Genomic DNA, 12,395 nt, shown 5'->3' with positions numbered 1-12,395 from the left:
TAAAACAGCCATAATGTGGGCACAGGTGTTCAGCGCATTCATTTTAGCTTTACACGAGAGAGAACAAGTCATCGCATTTCCCAGAGCGATCCTGCTCCCACTGCTGGGGACGGTGGCAGAATATTGTGGCTCAATCTAATTGTATATGCCAATTATGTTCGTTTGCTTTGTAAATAAATACACTATTAATGGCCAAGCCTTAGGTATAAACGCTTTTGACACAGACTCTACTCATGCTCTTTAGCCAGGTAAAGAATTGTGCACTGCAAAGCTGTCTGTATGTTTGTTTGTTAATTTATTTCGATCATGTAAACAATATACAAAGCCCATTTATCAAAGAAAAGAAGAAAAATGCTATAAAAATACAGCCAAATACATTTCAATATTGCTTCACCTGTTCTGATTCAGTTACATATTGAAAAGGAGTGAGAACAAGTACACACTTATTTAATCCCATCCCTTTGCCATAAGTTATCGGTCAATACTTAATCAGCTTCCTTACTGACATAATCTGTATGTACTTATTTCTTTTTAAGTAGAAAGGAAAATTACTAAGAAATACTGAAAGAACAGTAAGAAGAGGGAGGTGGATCAATCTCAATAGCGATGACATTGATACCTACACTGGTATTGGCATCAGATAGATACTAGGTACATGTTTCTATCGTCTATAAAAATGTCTGAGCCTTTTAAAGTTGGCTGTTACTACGGTTTTATTTATATCCTATAGAACATTTAAACAAAAGTAACTGATCCAAAGTCCTTAACAGTCAGCCACATTTACAGATCTGAAAAAAAAAAACGGTTTCAAAATACACGAAAAGCTGAAAGCTGCATTTTAATGAGTTAACTCGTTATTGTGAAAAGTAAACTCACAGGAATTTAGTGGTCATTAAAACAAATTTAATTGCAAATTGATGACTCATCTCATAAATCATGACACACTGCTCTCTCCTACAGCTGCCTTTATGTGTTATAAGCATCAGTGTTAGCATCGGCAATACTGGCCCTGTGGTTACTTGGTATCACATCAGTACCTTCCCCATAGCCACTCATGCAACATCAATGTAATTAAATGACAGATTTCTGTAATTTTACATCTTTAACTCGTATAATTTAAGCCCACAGAGCTGTGCTGACAGATTTCTGATGTTTATTACAACAGCATTTCTTTATCATGTAGAAGAAATGAGACATATTGCACTTGTTTTTTCTTAAATGAAAATCTCATTGATTAAATGTGTGGTTAAATTTATCTACACTGACAGAAAAGGGAGTTTCACTGGTCTGGCCCACAAAAAATCAAAATGGGCTGTATGTAGCCCTCCATGTAAAATGAGTTTGACATCTCTGCTCTAGAGGAAAAAGCTTGTGATTAAACTCATCATGTAAATCCTTTCTCAATATAAGACATCTAATAGTCAAACATTACTGCTACTGTTTACGTTTAAGTCGAATGGATTTCTTGGCCTTGCTTAGATGCCCTCCAAATTTTTAGTGTCTCTGTCTATGTCGGATTTACAATGATCAAATCATTCCATGGAACAAAGGCCAGTCTATTTTTGGAACTACACAAAAACTGCGATTGTAGAACAGTGTTACAAGTTGACAACAGCAACATTCATCACAGCTCACCTTCAATTCAAGTGTTAAGCTCCTGATCGAACGTTAGACCCAGACTTTAATATCTTTTCTTAGAGCCCATTTTTGCCTGGAAATTATCCATCATTTCTTTTTTTTCCCCCTTTTTTTTTACAGCACATCTTTTGTAACACAGTCCCTAATTGTACTGTATAACATCATCAGGCTGATTTTCTCCAACTTAACAAAGCTCCTCTACAGCCACAGAAAACATTAATGATCTCTTTTTACAGGTTCAGAAATAGTGCTTATTTTAGAAAATTGACCAGGATCAAAAAATTTGGGTAGGCCTTTAAAAATATTGTTGCCAGGAGTCTGATGACTAATACAACTACACTGCTCAAATTTTTTTTAAAGGAACACTTTTAAAACACATCAGATATCAATGGAAAAAAATACATCAGTGCTGGTACCTATGCTGTTATGGTCTGGGTAATGTGTTAGGAACAAAAGTATTTCACAGGATTTGATGTAAATGAACATTTTCAACCTGCAGTGGGCTGAATTCAAGGACACCCTGGGAATCAAAAAGAAACAAACATTGTAGCAGGCTAGTCCATTTAGCCAAAATGTCATTGCAAAAAATTCAAAATTGTATTCAGTAGTTTGTAGAGCTTCACGTGGTTGTACACATGCCTTACAGCACCAGGGCATGCCCTTATTTGAGACCACACATGGTATCATGACAAATCTTGTCCCAGATCTGGACCAGGGCATGACTGAGCTCCTGAACAGCCTGAGGTGCAATCTGTGAACATTGGAAAAGACTGAAACATAATGCCCCAGAGGTCTTCTATTGGTACTGGTCAGGCGACTGTGGGGGGCAGTCAATGGTATCAATTCCTTAATCCTCCAGGGGCTGCCTGCATACTATTTCCACTTGTTGTGCCCCAGGAGGAACCACTGAACCACTGCAGGGTTTGACAATAGGTGTAAGGGTTTTATCCCGATACCTAATGGCACACAGGGTGCTTTTTTTTTTTCTTATTTAGCCAAGCTAGGGAGGTCTGTGCGTCCCGCCGCAGACTGATCACCGAACCACCACCAAACTGGTTCTGGTATTCCGTGGCAAATGTCAATCACAGTGCTGGGCAGTGAGCACAGGGTCCGCTAGAGGATGTCAAACCCTCAGGAGTAGATACTGGTCTTACTGATGGCTTATGGACCTTCTACAGCCCTATCCAGTAACTATCCAGTAGCTGCCCGTCTCCTGGAATCTCCTCCATTCTCTTGAGATCTTGCTAGAAGAGACAGCAAACCCTCTTGCGATGGTACACATTGATGTACTGCTGTCTTGGAGGAGTTGGACTATCTGTGTAACCTCTCTAGGGTCCAGATATCGCCTCATGCTAGCAGTAGGGACAGCTAGATGCAAAACTAGTAAAAAAAACTGTTCAAAAAGATAAGGAGGGAAAAAATGTCATTGGCCTCCTGCTGTAAAACCATTCCTGTTTGGGGGTTGTCCCATTGTCTCCCCTCTAGTGCACCAATTGTTAATGTCATTAACACCAAAAAAGCTGAAACTGATTAACAACCTCCTCTGCTACTTGACTAGATCTGACTAGATCAGTATCCCAGACATTTAATTGGCTTGATGCTATACTCAGATTTAAAAAGTGCTCCTGCAGTTTTTTGAGCAGTGTGTAACAAATGAAAAAAGTGAGCTCACCCACAGTTAGAACTGGATCATTGCGCGGCTGGGAAAGCCACACTGGAGACGAGACGGGCTACCTAGCGTTGACATCCTCCATGACACATCAGCCGACCATTTCCTTTTCCTGTTCCTCTTCCTCTGTCTTGTCCACTCACAGAGTCAGGAAACAGCAAGTGCACACCTGGAAGACGAGATCACTTTGGTTAATATGCTACAGCAATGCCACATTTTCTTCCCTCTTTGTAGTTTCACCATACTTCTTCCACTGACACTCAGTGACAGTCACCCAGGTTTAAAGCAGTTTGGACAGAGTCTAAGAGTCAAAAGCCTTACAGAAATGCTTTACCAAAGACACCCTCAGTGAGCACTCTGCTTGTGTGACATCTATTCATAATTTAACATCAAAGAGCCGGGGCTGAAATTGCTGCAGAGGGAAAGTGTGCCAGTATAATACAGCGAACTCTAGTTTGGATGTGCATCGTCCACGAATCCATCCCCCGTTGGTACACCACTGCTGTGCTTCACAATGCAGCGTTCTGCTTAATGCTCTGTATATTGGTATGTGATTTACTCGATTCATTTCGAACTAAATTGCAGTGACACAGACTCTGTATTTTATTTATTTTCGCCTGATATGGAAACTGGAAGATGGTTTAGTCACAACTCCATTGCCTGCCAACAGTCTGGGGTGGGGAATGTTACAAAAATAAACTGGCATCATGTCTTATTCAAATACATCTGAGGAAACGCTGCCTCCATGGAGGCTTGTGCTTCACACAGCCAGCGATGCCTGCGTGCTGCATCAGCACCACAACTTGATGGCTGAAGACTGTATTTTTAGTGCTTTATAAGCTGCAAAATATGTAGGTTTTGGGGAATGAGCAACGGGAGTGCCGGAATCATTTTACGAAGCCACACTGTTCTGTGAAAAGGCAAATTACCTGTGACCCAGTAAAGCAGAAAAGAAGAGTGTGTGCTTGATGTGCACAACATTTCAGAAACAACCTATTTTCAGGTAGCCTTGTTTTGTGAAGTTTCTCAAACTGAAATGTATCTGACGGGGTGAGGGGGCTGACATCATCGCGTGGAAAGAGGACTATATGTTCTTCATGCGTTGGTGCAGATTGTGCAGTATTTGTGTTTCCTGACAGCGACGAGCAAGTACTGTTGTGACAAAATAAACAGCTTCACCAGTAAAGCTTTAGAGTTGCTGCCAGGTACCGTCACGCGTACAAGCTCCCAATGACAGTGTTGTCGTTGTGATTTCTGTACAACACACTCGCCTTCCTCACTGCGATGAAGCTATAAACAGATTGAAACACAGTCGAGTTAAAACGACCTGCCAGAATCTCCGACCATTCCGCGGGCCATTGTGTTTTCTCAGAGTTTAACATTTTGAAAAGTGAGGTTTGGAAAAACAAAAATACGCTGGCATACACTGTCTGCTGAAGGGAGCTCAAACTAATAATGCGATTGTGTATAGAACAGTACTGAAAATGGGTGTTTAGCGATATAATGCACATATTTCAATTTTAAAGTCTTGCAGTGTAGCACAGATGCTATGGTTGTTGGTTGGACTTTAGCAGCATACAATCAAGGGCCACTTCATTAGTTATGACTTCCTGATACTAAATTGGACCCACCTTTGGGTCTATTGGGTGCTCTATTGGACTGAGATCTGTTGAGTGTGGAGGCCATTTGAGTACAGTGAACTTGCAGCAGATGGCCGCCCCTCCCTGAGCCTGGTTCTGCTGGAGGTTTCTTCCTGTTAAAAGGGAGTTTTTCCTTCCCACTGTCGCCAAAGTGCTTGTTCATAGGGGGTCATATGATTGTTGGGTTTTTCTCTGTATCTATTATTGTATGATCTACTGTACAATATAAAGCGGCTTGAGGCGACTGTTGTTGTGATTTGGCAAAATTGAATTGAATTGAACTCATTGTGATGTTTAAAAAAACAGTTTGAGATTATACGAACTTTCTGGCATAACATTTCATCCTGCTGAAAGCAGCCATCAGAAGATGAGTACACTGTGGTCATAAAGGAATAGACATGGTCAGCAGCAGCAGTAGGCTGTGGCATTTAAATGACACTCAATTGGTTTTAAGAGTAAATATCCCCCACAACTTTACACCACCACAACATTGCACTTGGTTGGTGCAGACTGGATCCATGCATTTATGGTGTTTATGTCAAATTTTGTCCCTACAATCTAGATGTCACAGGAGAAAATGTTTTTCTAATTCCCCATTGTCAAAATTTGATGAGCCTGTATAAATTATAGCCTTGTTTTCCTGTTCTTAGCTGATAGGAGCGGCGCCAGTGTAGTCTTCTACTGGTGCTACACATCTGCTTCAAGGTTGTTGTGAATTCAGAGATACTCTGGTTGTAACAAGCGGTTATTTGAGTTACTGCTCCCTTCCTATCAAGATTGAAGCAGTCTAGCCATTCTCCTCTGACCTCTGATATCAATAAGACATTTTTTGCTCAGCACACTTTCCCTCTGCCGCTCACTGGACAATTTCTCGTTTTTGGACCATTCTCTGTAAACCCCAGGGTTGGTTGTGTGGAAAAATCCCAGCGGATCAGCAGTTTCTGAAATACTCAGACCAGCCCGCCTGAAATTCAGCAGGTTGTCTTGTGCATGTCTACATGGCTAAATGCATTGGATTGCTGCCATGTAATTAGCTGATTAGGTATTTGCATCAAAAAGGAGTTGAAGTGGTTGTTGAGTGCATGTCATTGGATATGTTTTGCTGTACCACTGTTTTAATCAGGAGTTATCTATGCGATATGTGATACTAGCACACCATATTAACACACAGCCAGTGCAACCAGCACAAGTATCATACACCCATACAGTAGTTACTCTTAAACTATTCATTAATGTATGCCATCATGTTGACTGATCCACCAGTTTAATTCAGACTGTTATAATTAGACTGAGCACAAATATCGACACTCTTGTCAAAATTGTGTGATCATATTGTTCATCTGGATAATACACAACCCTAATGCATGTATAAACAAGTGTTACATCTCTCACATATTCTATTTTAAAGTGTCTTTCATGTCCGGACAACAGACAAGACAACAGCAACAAAAAGGCAACCCCAACAGATACTGTAACTGCGTAAATGGGGGCCATAATGAGGCCTCTGTAGCCCAAAAGCATGCAGGTGGCCGGTTAGCTTCGGTGTAACTATGTGATGGAGCAAGAATACAGAAAGTGAGCTCCATGGCGCTGACTGGAACAGCCAATGGCAGACAATGAAGCCTGACAGCCTTTCACATCAGCTCGAGTTAACCAGCTGTGAAGGGAACACCTGCCACTGATTAATAAAGAATTACAGCAACAATGCCATGTGTGAAAATTGCTGTACTGATTGTTGAACTAACAACATTAGCCCCAAAAGGTGGAACAAGGAGGTGAAACATCAGATTATTCTGTAAAGGACTCACGTATGTCCAAAAAAACCCCGAACCCATCCTCAAATGTTTTGCCATTTTAAATGTGTTTAATGCTCACTGACTTTAAAACTAATGGGTAATTTATCTCAGATTATTACAAAATAATTTAATTAATTAAAAATTTTTTAACTTCATTTATAATAATGCAAACACTTATAGTGAATTACTTACTGAGGAGTGTGGTTGTGCATACTTGATTTTTGTAATACAAACACTTGCTGTTAATCTTAATCTCACATATTTTATTCAGTGTTTTTTGATTATTATTATTTCGGCTGCACGGTGTTTAGACTTGGACTCTTGTGCATAATGTTGTTTGCAGTGTTTGTGTTGCAAAGAATGGAGTATTAATAGGCCACCATGACTGAGACTCCTGTAGTGATTAATGGCTCCCAGTCAGCGTTGTTGTTCAAATGTTAATGAAACCAGTGTTTCCGTAATAGTGCGGTGTATGGGACAAACACATCGGACAGGGATCTCTGCCTCCTAAAACTTATTGTAGATAATCTGAACAGGAACTCGTAAGTTTCTTAAAAAGCCACAAGCCAGATGTCAGTAGAAATAGAGTGATTGTAGAGAACCTTTAACAAAAAAGGCAATAACCCTGAATTGTGAATAATGCAAAGCTACTTTAGTGAAGTTCCAGAATAATGTAGCTTCCTTACTTATTTTTATTTGCATATGTATGTTCTGTATGTTTATGCCGATAGTCTATCGCCTATCTTGGCACTACTTGCTCACACTTCTCCCTCCTTGCTCTGTGTCTTAGATTTATAAAATCCCATCTTCAAAGATGAAGCAGGGGCATGTTTCCAAGTTTGTAATCAGTCTGCCTCTGAATTCTGAGCTCCCTTGGCCTTGAACATATCCTATTTCTCGAAGACCAATAATAACACCCTTCTCTGTTTGCTTGCTTCGCTGTAGAATCGTGTTGATGTACTCTCCAGGCGGTGGGGAAAAGAGGCTCTCTGGAGACAGTGTGTCCTAGTATGTCCAACTGCTCGTTTTCCTTTATGAATTCATTGGTCTCTGACCAACTTGGTAAAGCCCAGAACAGTTTTCAAGGATATCTAGGGAATCTCGAAGACATGCCGCTGTAGTAGATCAATATTGATGTTACTGTCATAGCCACAAAAAACAGCGTTGCCTTGAGGTGCTATTAAATTAAATATTAATTTTTATGTGTGGGCATTGATTCAAACAGACTTAATTGCTTTTGAAGGGCATTATGCCAGAAGTAGGTGATCTGTCTATCTCTGATACTTTGTTTCTTACGGAGTCTTGTATAGCACGTCAATTCAATTCAGTCCCAACAACAGTCGCCTTCAAGGTGCTTCACCAGGTTAGTACATGTTAATGTTTTTTTTGCAAACTAACAGCTTACAAGGTGACAAGTTTTAATGCTGTTTAATGCTTCATAAAAACTAAACAGGAAACAATAAAGTGCAGACTGTACTGCATAACACTGTACAGTATATCTATGTAGTCAATGCAAGACTACAAAGATCGTGAATCCTATGTAAAAGCCTTTATGACATTCTGTAAACAAGGACACTGCTTTGTTTTGGTTATCAGGCAGTTTTGGAATGGATTTTAATATTTTACTGATCACATTTCAACATCATGTGAAAAAGAAAGTTTTGAAGCTTTAAAGCCATAAACATGACGCCACTTCTCTCTAAAACGAGGATGTCAAGTATGTCAAGGACTGCACAAAGCCCTGTGAAAACTTGGTTTTTCATATGACATGTAAAGTGCTTCTTGGCTCTGACATATACTGATGGACAGCCTGACAGTTCAGGGTTAGGAGCCTCTCAGCTCTGGCTGATAAGCTCAAAGTGGCACAATCGTTGCCATGTTGTATGTGACTATCTAAAATGTATATTTTTTATCTTTGTTGTGCATCTTATGTTTATTTTTGCAGAATCAAGTGCCGTGTCCGCCTTCTGTTATGTCTCTGATGCTACTCAGGACCTAATCTAGCAGCGATACCAGAGTTCTGCCCTGCACCCTTCTAACATAGTTTATCACTGAAAATTGAACCACAACACTTCAAACTACCCACTTTGAAGTATCTAATATAAACTCCGGATACAAATTGAATTATTATCATTTAATTTGCTTTCAAAATACATCATGTACAGATCCAAATACCTGATTAAAAAAACACATGACATGTACATTAGGGGTGGGTTTTGATTATCGATTTATTGATTAAAATCGATTCTAGCTTGGATTACGTGATATTGATTCATTAAAATCCTGAATTGATTTTTTAATATAAATTTATTTTGCCCGAAACGTGAATCTCAGGTTAAACCTCACTAAATTTCAACAACCACCAAACAGCTAAAACAGTAAATGAGAGCAGGAACACGGATTCTGCACAAAGATGTAAACACAAAGCGCGGACCCGCCGACGGATCAGAATCAGTGAGATGTGCCTTCCTCACCCGACGGCACGGACACGGTCGGGGCTGACAGCTGACAGCTCGCTGATCCTGATCCGTCGGCGGGTCCGCGCTTTGTGTTTACGCCCTTTTTGCGCTAGATTCAAAAGCTGCAGGTTTTTATCTCTCTCCAAACAATATTGACTGAACCAGCAGCAAAAGGAGACCAAACTACACTTCACATAAACATCGTCATGAATTCCCTCTTATTGTTTTGCTGCCACCACGATAAAATCACACTTCATGCACAGCTCTCTCTTTCTCAGTATACTTCAAGAACAGTTTCCCATCTAAAAATCTCTGTTTTCTGCATTATTCGCTTGCTTGTTATGCACAAGTCTACCGTTGTTTACAGCGCTGTCGGCCGCTGTTATTTTCCTTTTACTTACTTCCGAAAAGAAAACCTAATTTCTGCCGTTCAACAAGCTTCTGAACAAATGTAAACTTTTTAAAATTATGCAAAATTGCAAAACGCTCAGCTGTGTCTCTAAAACCTCTGTAACTTTGCTCTGCTTCACTTCCGCAGCATCAGGTAATGTTCACATGTTGATTAATGGTTTTCTTTCATTTTTGATCTACTGCAGAATATTTTTATTAAATCCCAGGCCAGGAAAATCACCTTCATGTTTTTCTGTGTTTTATCCTCAGTTACTTTGACACAAAGGCACCTGCTGTGACGCTCACACCTTTGATAAAGTCTCGCAAGTGTCAGCTTTCTTTTTATAGATATAAAAATATGGAAATGTACTGATGCATGATCTGAATTATAATATTTCTGACTGTCTGAGGCAAAATTTCCCCGAATCGAATTGGGGATCAAATCGATTTGGGACCTTGTGAATCGGAATCGAATCGATTCTAGAAATCAGTGACGATACCCAGCCCTAATGTACATTTCTAGTTTATCAAATCACACTTGCTGAGCAGTCTTTACCTTCAAAATCAATCTCTCGGCTTCCCCTCACGTTCTCTCTTTCTTACATCATTCCCCATCTCAGACTCTGTGTTGACCTCTAAGAAGGAGAACAGAGATGAGTTTGTGTGTCATGTCTGCTGAGCTGTTTCAAACGCTGAATTTGAAATTACCTTTTAAAAAATTGCTCAGATTATGCTCATTTAATTTCTGTAGTGTTAACTTGGGTGCAGAAGTGCCAAAAACATCTGAACCATGAACACAGCACAGGCATGAGATGGGAAGAGGGTGTGTGCAGACAGGATCATCTGGTCTGCGTGTCTCGGGACTCTGTTTTGGGTCGTTACATTCCCCTTTAACCCCTGAACATATGCCATTTTTGAAAACCAATAATAACACCCTCCTCTGTTTGCTTGCTTCGCTGTAGCATCATTTTCATTTACTCTTGAGGCAGTGGGGAAGTCAGGCTCTCTGGAGACAGTGTGCTCTAATATGTCCAACTGCTGCGCTTTCCTTTATGAATTCATTGGCCTCTGACCAATTTGGCAATGCTCAGAGGAGTTTTCAGGAAAATCTGAGGAATCTTCGAAGACATGCCGCTGCAGTAGATCAATATTGATGTTACTGTCATAGCCATAAAAAACAGCGTTGCTTTGAGCTGCCATTAAATATTAATTTTTATGCATGGGCATAGATTCAAACACGCTTAATTGCTTTTGAAGGACATTATGCCAGGAGGAGATGATCTGTCTTTCTCTGATATTTCCTTTATTATATAATCTTGTATAGAACATCACCAGGTTTGTATTTGTTGATAATATTTTATGCAAACTGACAGCTTATAAAGTTACTAAGGTTTTTGGCAGTTCTTTTTTAGACACTAGCTGTAACATTGGGTTTCTGTTTCCTCTTGGGATAGAATTGATGATCTTTTTTGGTTTTCAGGTATTTTTGGAATGAATTTTAAGATTTTAATGACCACGTTCAACATCACGAGCAAAAGAAAGATTTCGTAAACCTGTAAAAAAACAAAAATAAAATCGAACTACATTATGCCAGCTGTGAGGCACGGTGGTGGATGGATGACCATTTGAGCTTGTTTTGTAGGCACAGGATCTTGGCACCTTGCAATCATTGAGTCAGCCACGTACTTCTCTGTATACCAAAGCATTCTAGAGTGAAACGTGAGCCCATTTGTCCAAAAGCTCAAAGGAAAACGATCTCAAACACAGCAACAAATCTACAAGAGAATTAAAAATCTATGTCTTATATCATTGTTGTCCAATATATATTTATATTTGCATGTTTAAATAATACTGTCACTGCTGCTTTTCAGCTCTTATTCACATTTTTCTAGACTTAAATTCTTGCAGAGAGATGGCACTAAGAAAATACATTATAAACTAGCACTTAGTGTACTTTGTATCAGCTCTAATTCAATCCATGGACTCAAATCATCTATTCTGACTCAAAGAGAGGAACTGTAAAATATACTAAATGGAAAACCAATTAGTAGATGCCCTATTGGAGTAGTCAAGAACAATCTGGTGCTTTAAAGAGCAAGGTGTGCTGAAGCTTGTGCAAATCTTTCCTGTCCGTTTTTCTCAACCTACTGTAATTAAAATTATGTGTGGGCACAGCATGCAGGATATAGTGTATAGCAACAATCTGAACTCTTAAATTATACTCATGTGATAATAGAGAAGCTGTAACTTGTAAATGTGGTAAATAAGAGTTTTAACCTGTTCCTACCCAAAGGGCTTTCTGAGCTTCCTGCTTGAAAATGACATGCCCAAAATAAATGGGCAATGCGTCGCCATTATCAGAAGCTACAGTGGCTAACGACTACCAGTGAAAAACAACAGAGGAAACTGGTCCGGTAAGAGTTAATGTGTAAATCAGCTATCAAAAATTGGTTAGCTGTAAGCACTTAATGCTGATGCTGTAATGGTGTAATATTATTTTTTAAGTAAATCATGAATTCAATTCATTCTCTCTCATATATCTTTATCTTTTGTGTGTGTGTAAGTGTGTGTGTGTGTGTGTGTGTATACACACACACACTCTCACTCTCACTCACACACACACACTCACACACACACACACACACACACACACACTCTCTCGCTCTCTCGCTCACACACACCCACACTCACTCTCTTACTCACACACACTCACTCTCTCGCTCTCTCGCTCACACACACCCACACTCACTCTCTTACTCACACACACACACTCTCTCGCTCACACACACACACACACACACAC

The 12,395-nt window shown here is 39.8% G+C and overlaps 1 protein-coding gene across 3 annotated transcripts in view; it reads right to left on the bottom strand.

Annotated features, from left to right (window-relative positions):
- The window catches only part of b3gat1a (beta-1,3-glucuronyltransferase 1 (glucuronosyltransferase P) a), an 88,325-nt gene that overhangs the window by 22,162 nt on the left and 53,768 nt on the right, over positions 1 to 12,395 (bottom strand). For 2 of the 3 annotated variants that reach the window (XM_005927271.3, XM_005927273.3), the window contains exon 3: positions 3,311 to 3,476. The gene's annotated coding sequence lies outside the window, so the exon portion shown is untranslated. The remainder of the gene's footprint in view (positions 1 to 3,310; positions 3,477 to 12,395) is intronic. The other variant, XM_042222543.1, reaches the window with a different exon arrangement.

The sequence above is a fragment of the Haplochromis burtoni genome, unplaced genomic scaffold (assembly GCF_018398535.1).
Source record: "Haplochromis burtoni strain Fernald_Lab_line unplaced genomic scaffold, NCSU_Asbu1 Contig_88, whole genome shotgun sequence".
Classification (NCBI taxonomy): domain Eukaryota; kingdom Metazoa; phylum Chordata; class Actinopteri; order Cichliformes; family Cichlidae; genus Haplochromis; species Haplochromis burtoni.
The sequence above is the reverse complement of the archived record's forward strand: the minus strand, read 5'-3'. Positions and strand labels throughout refer to the sequence as shown.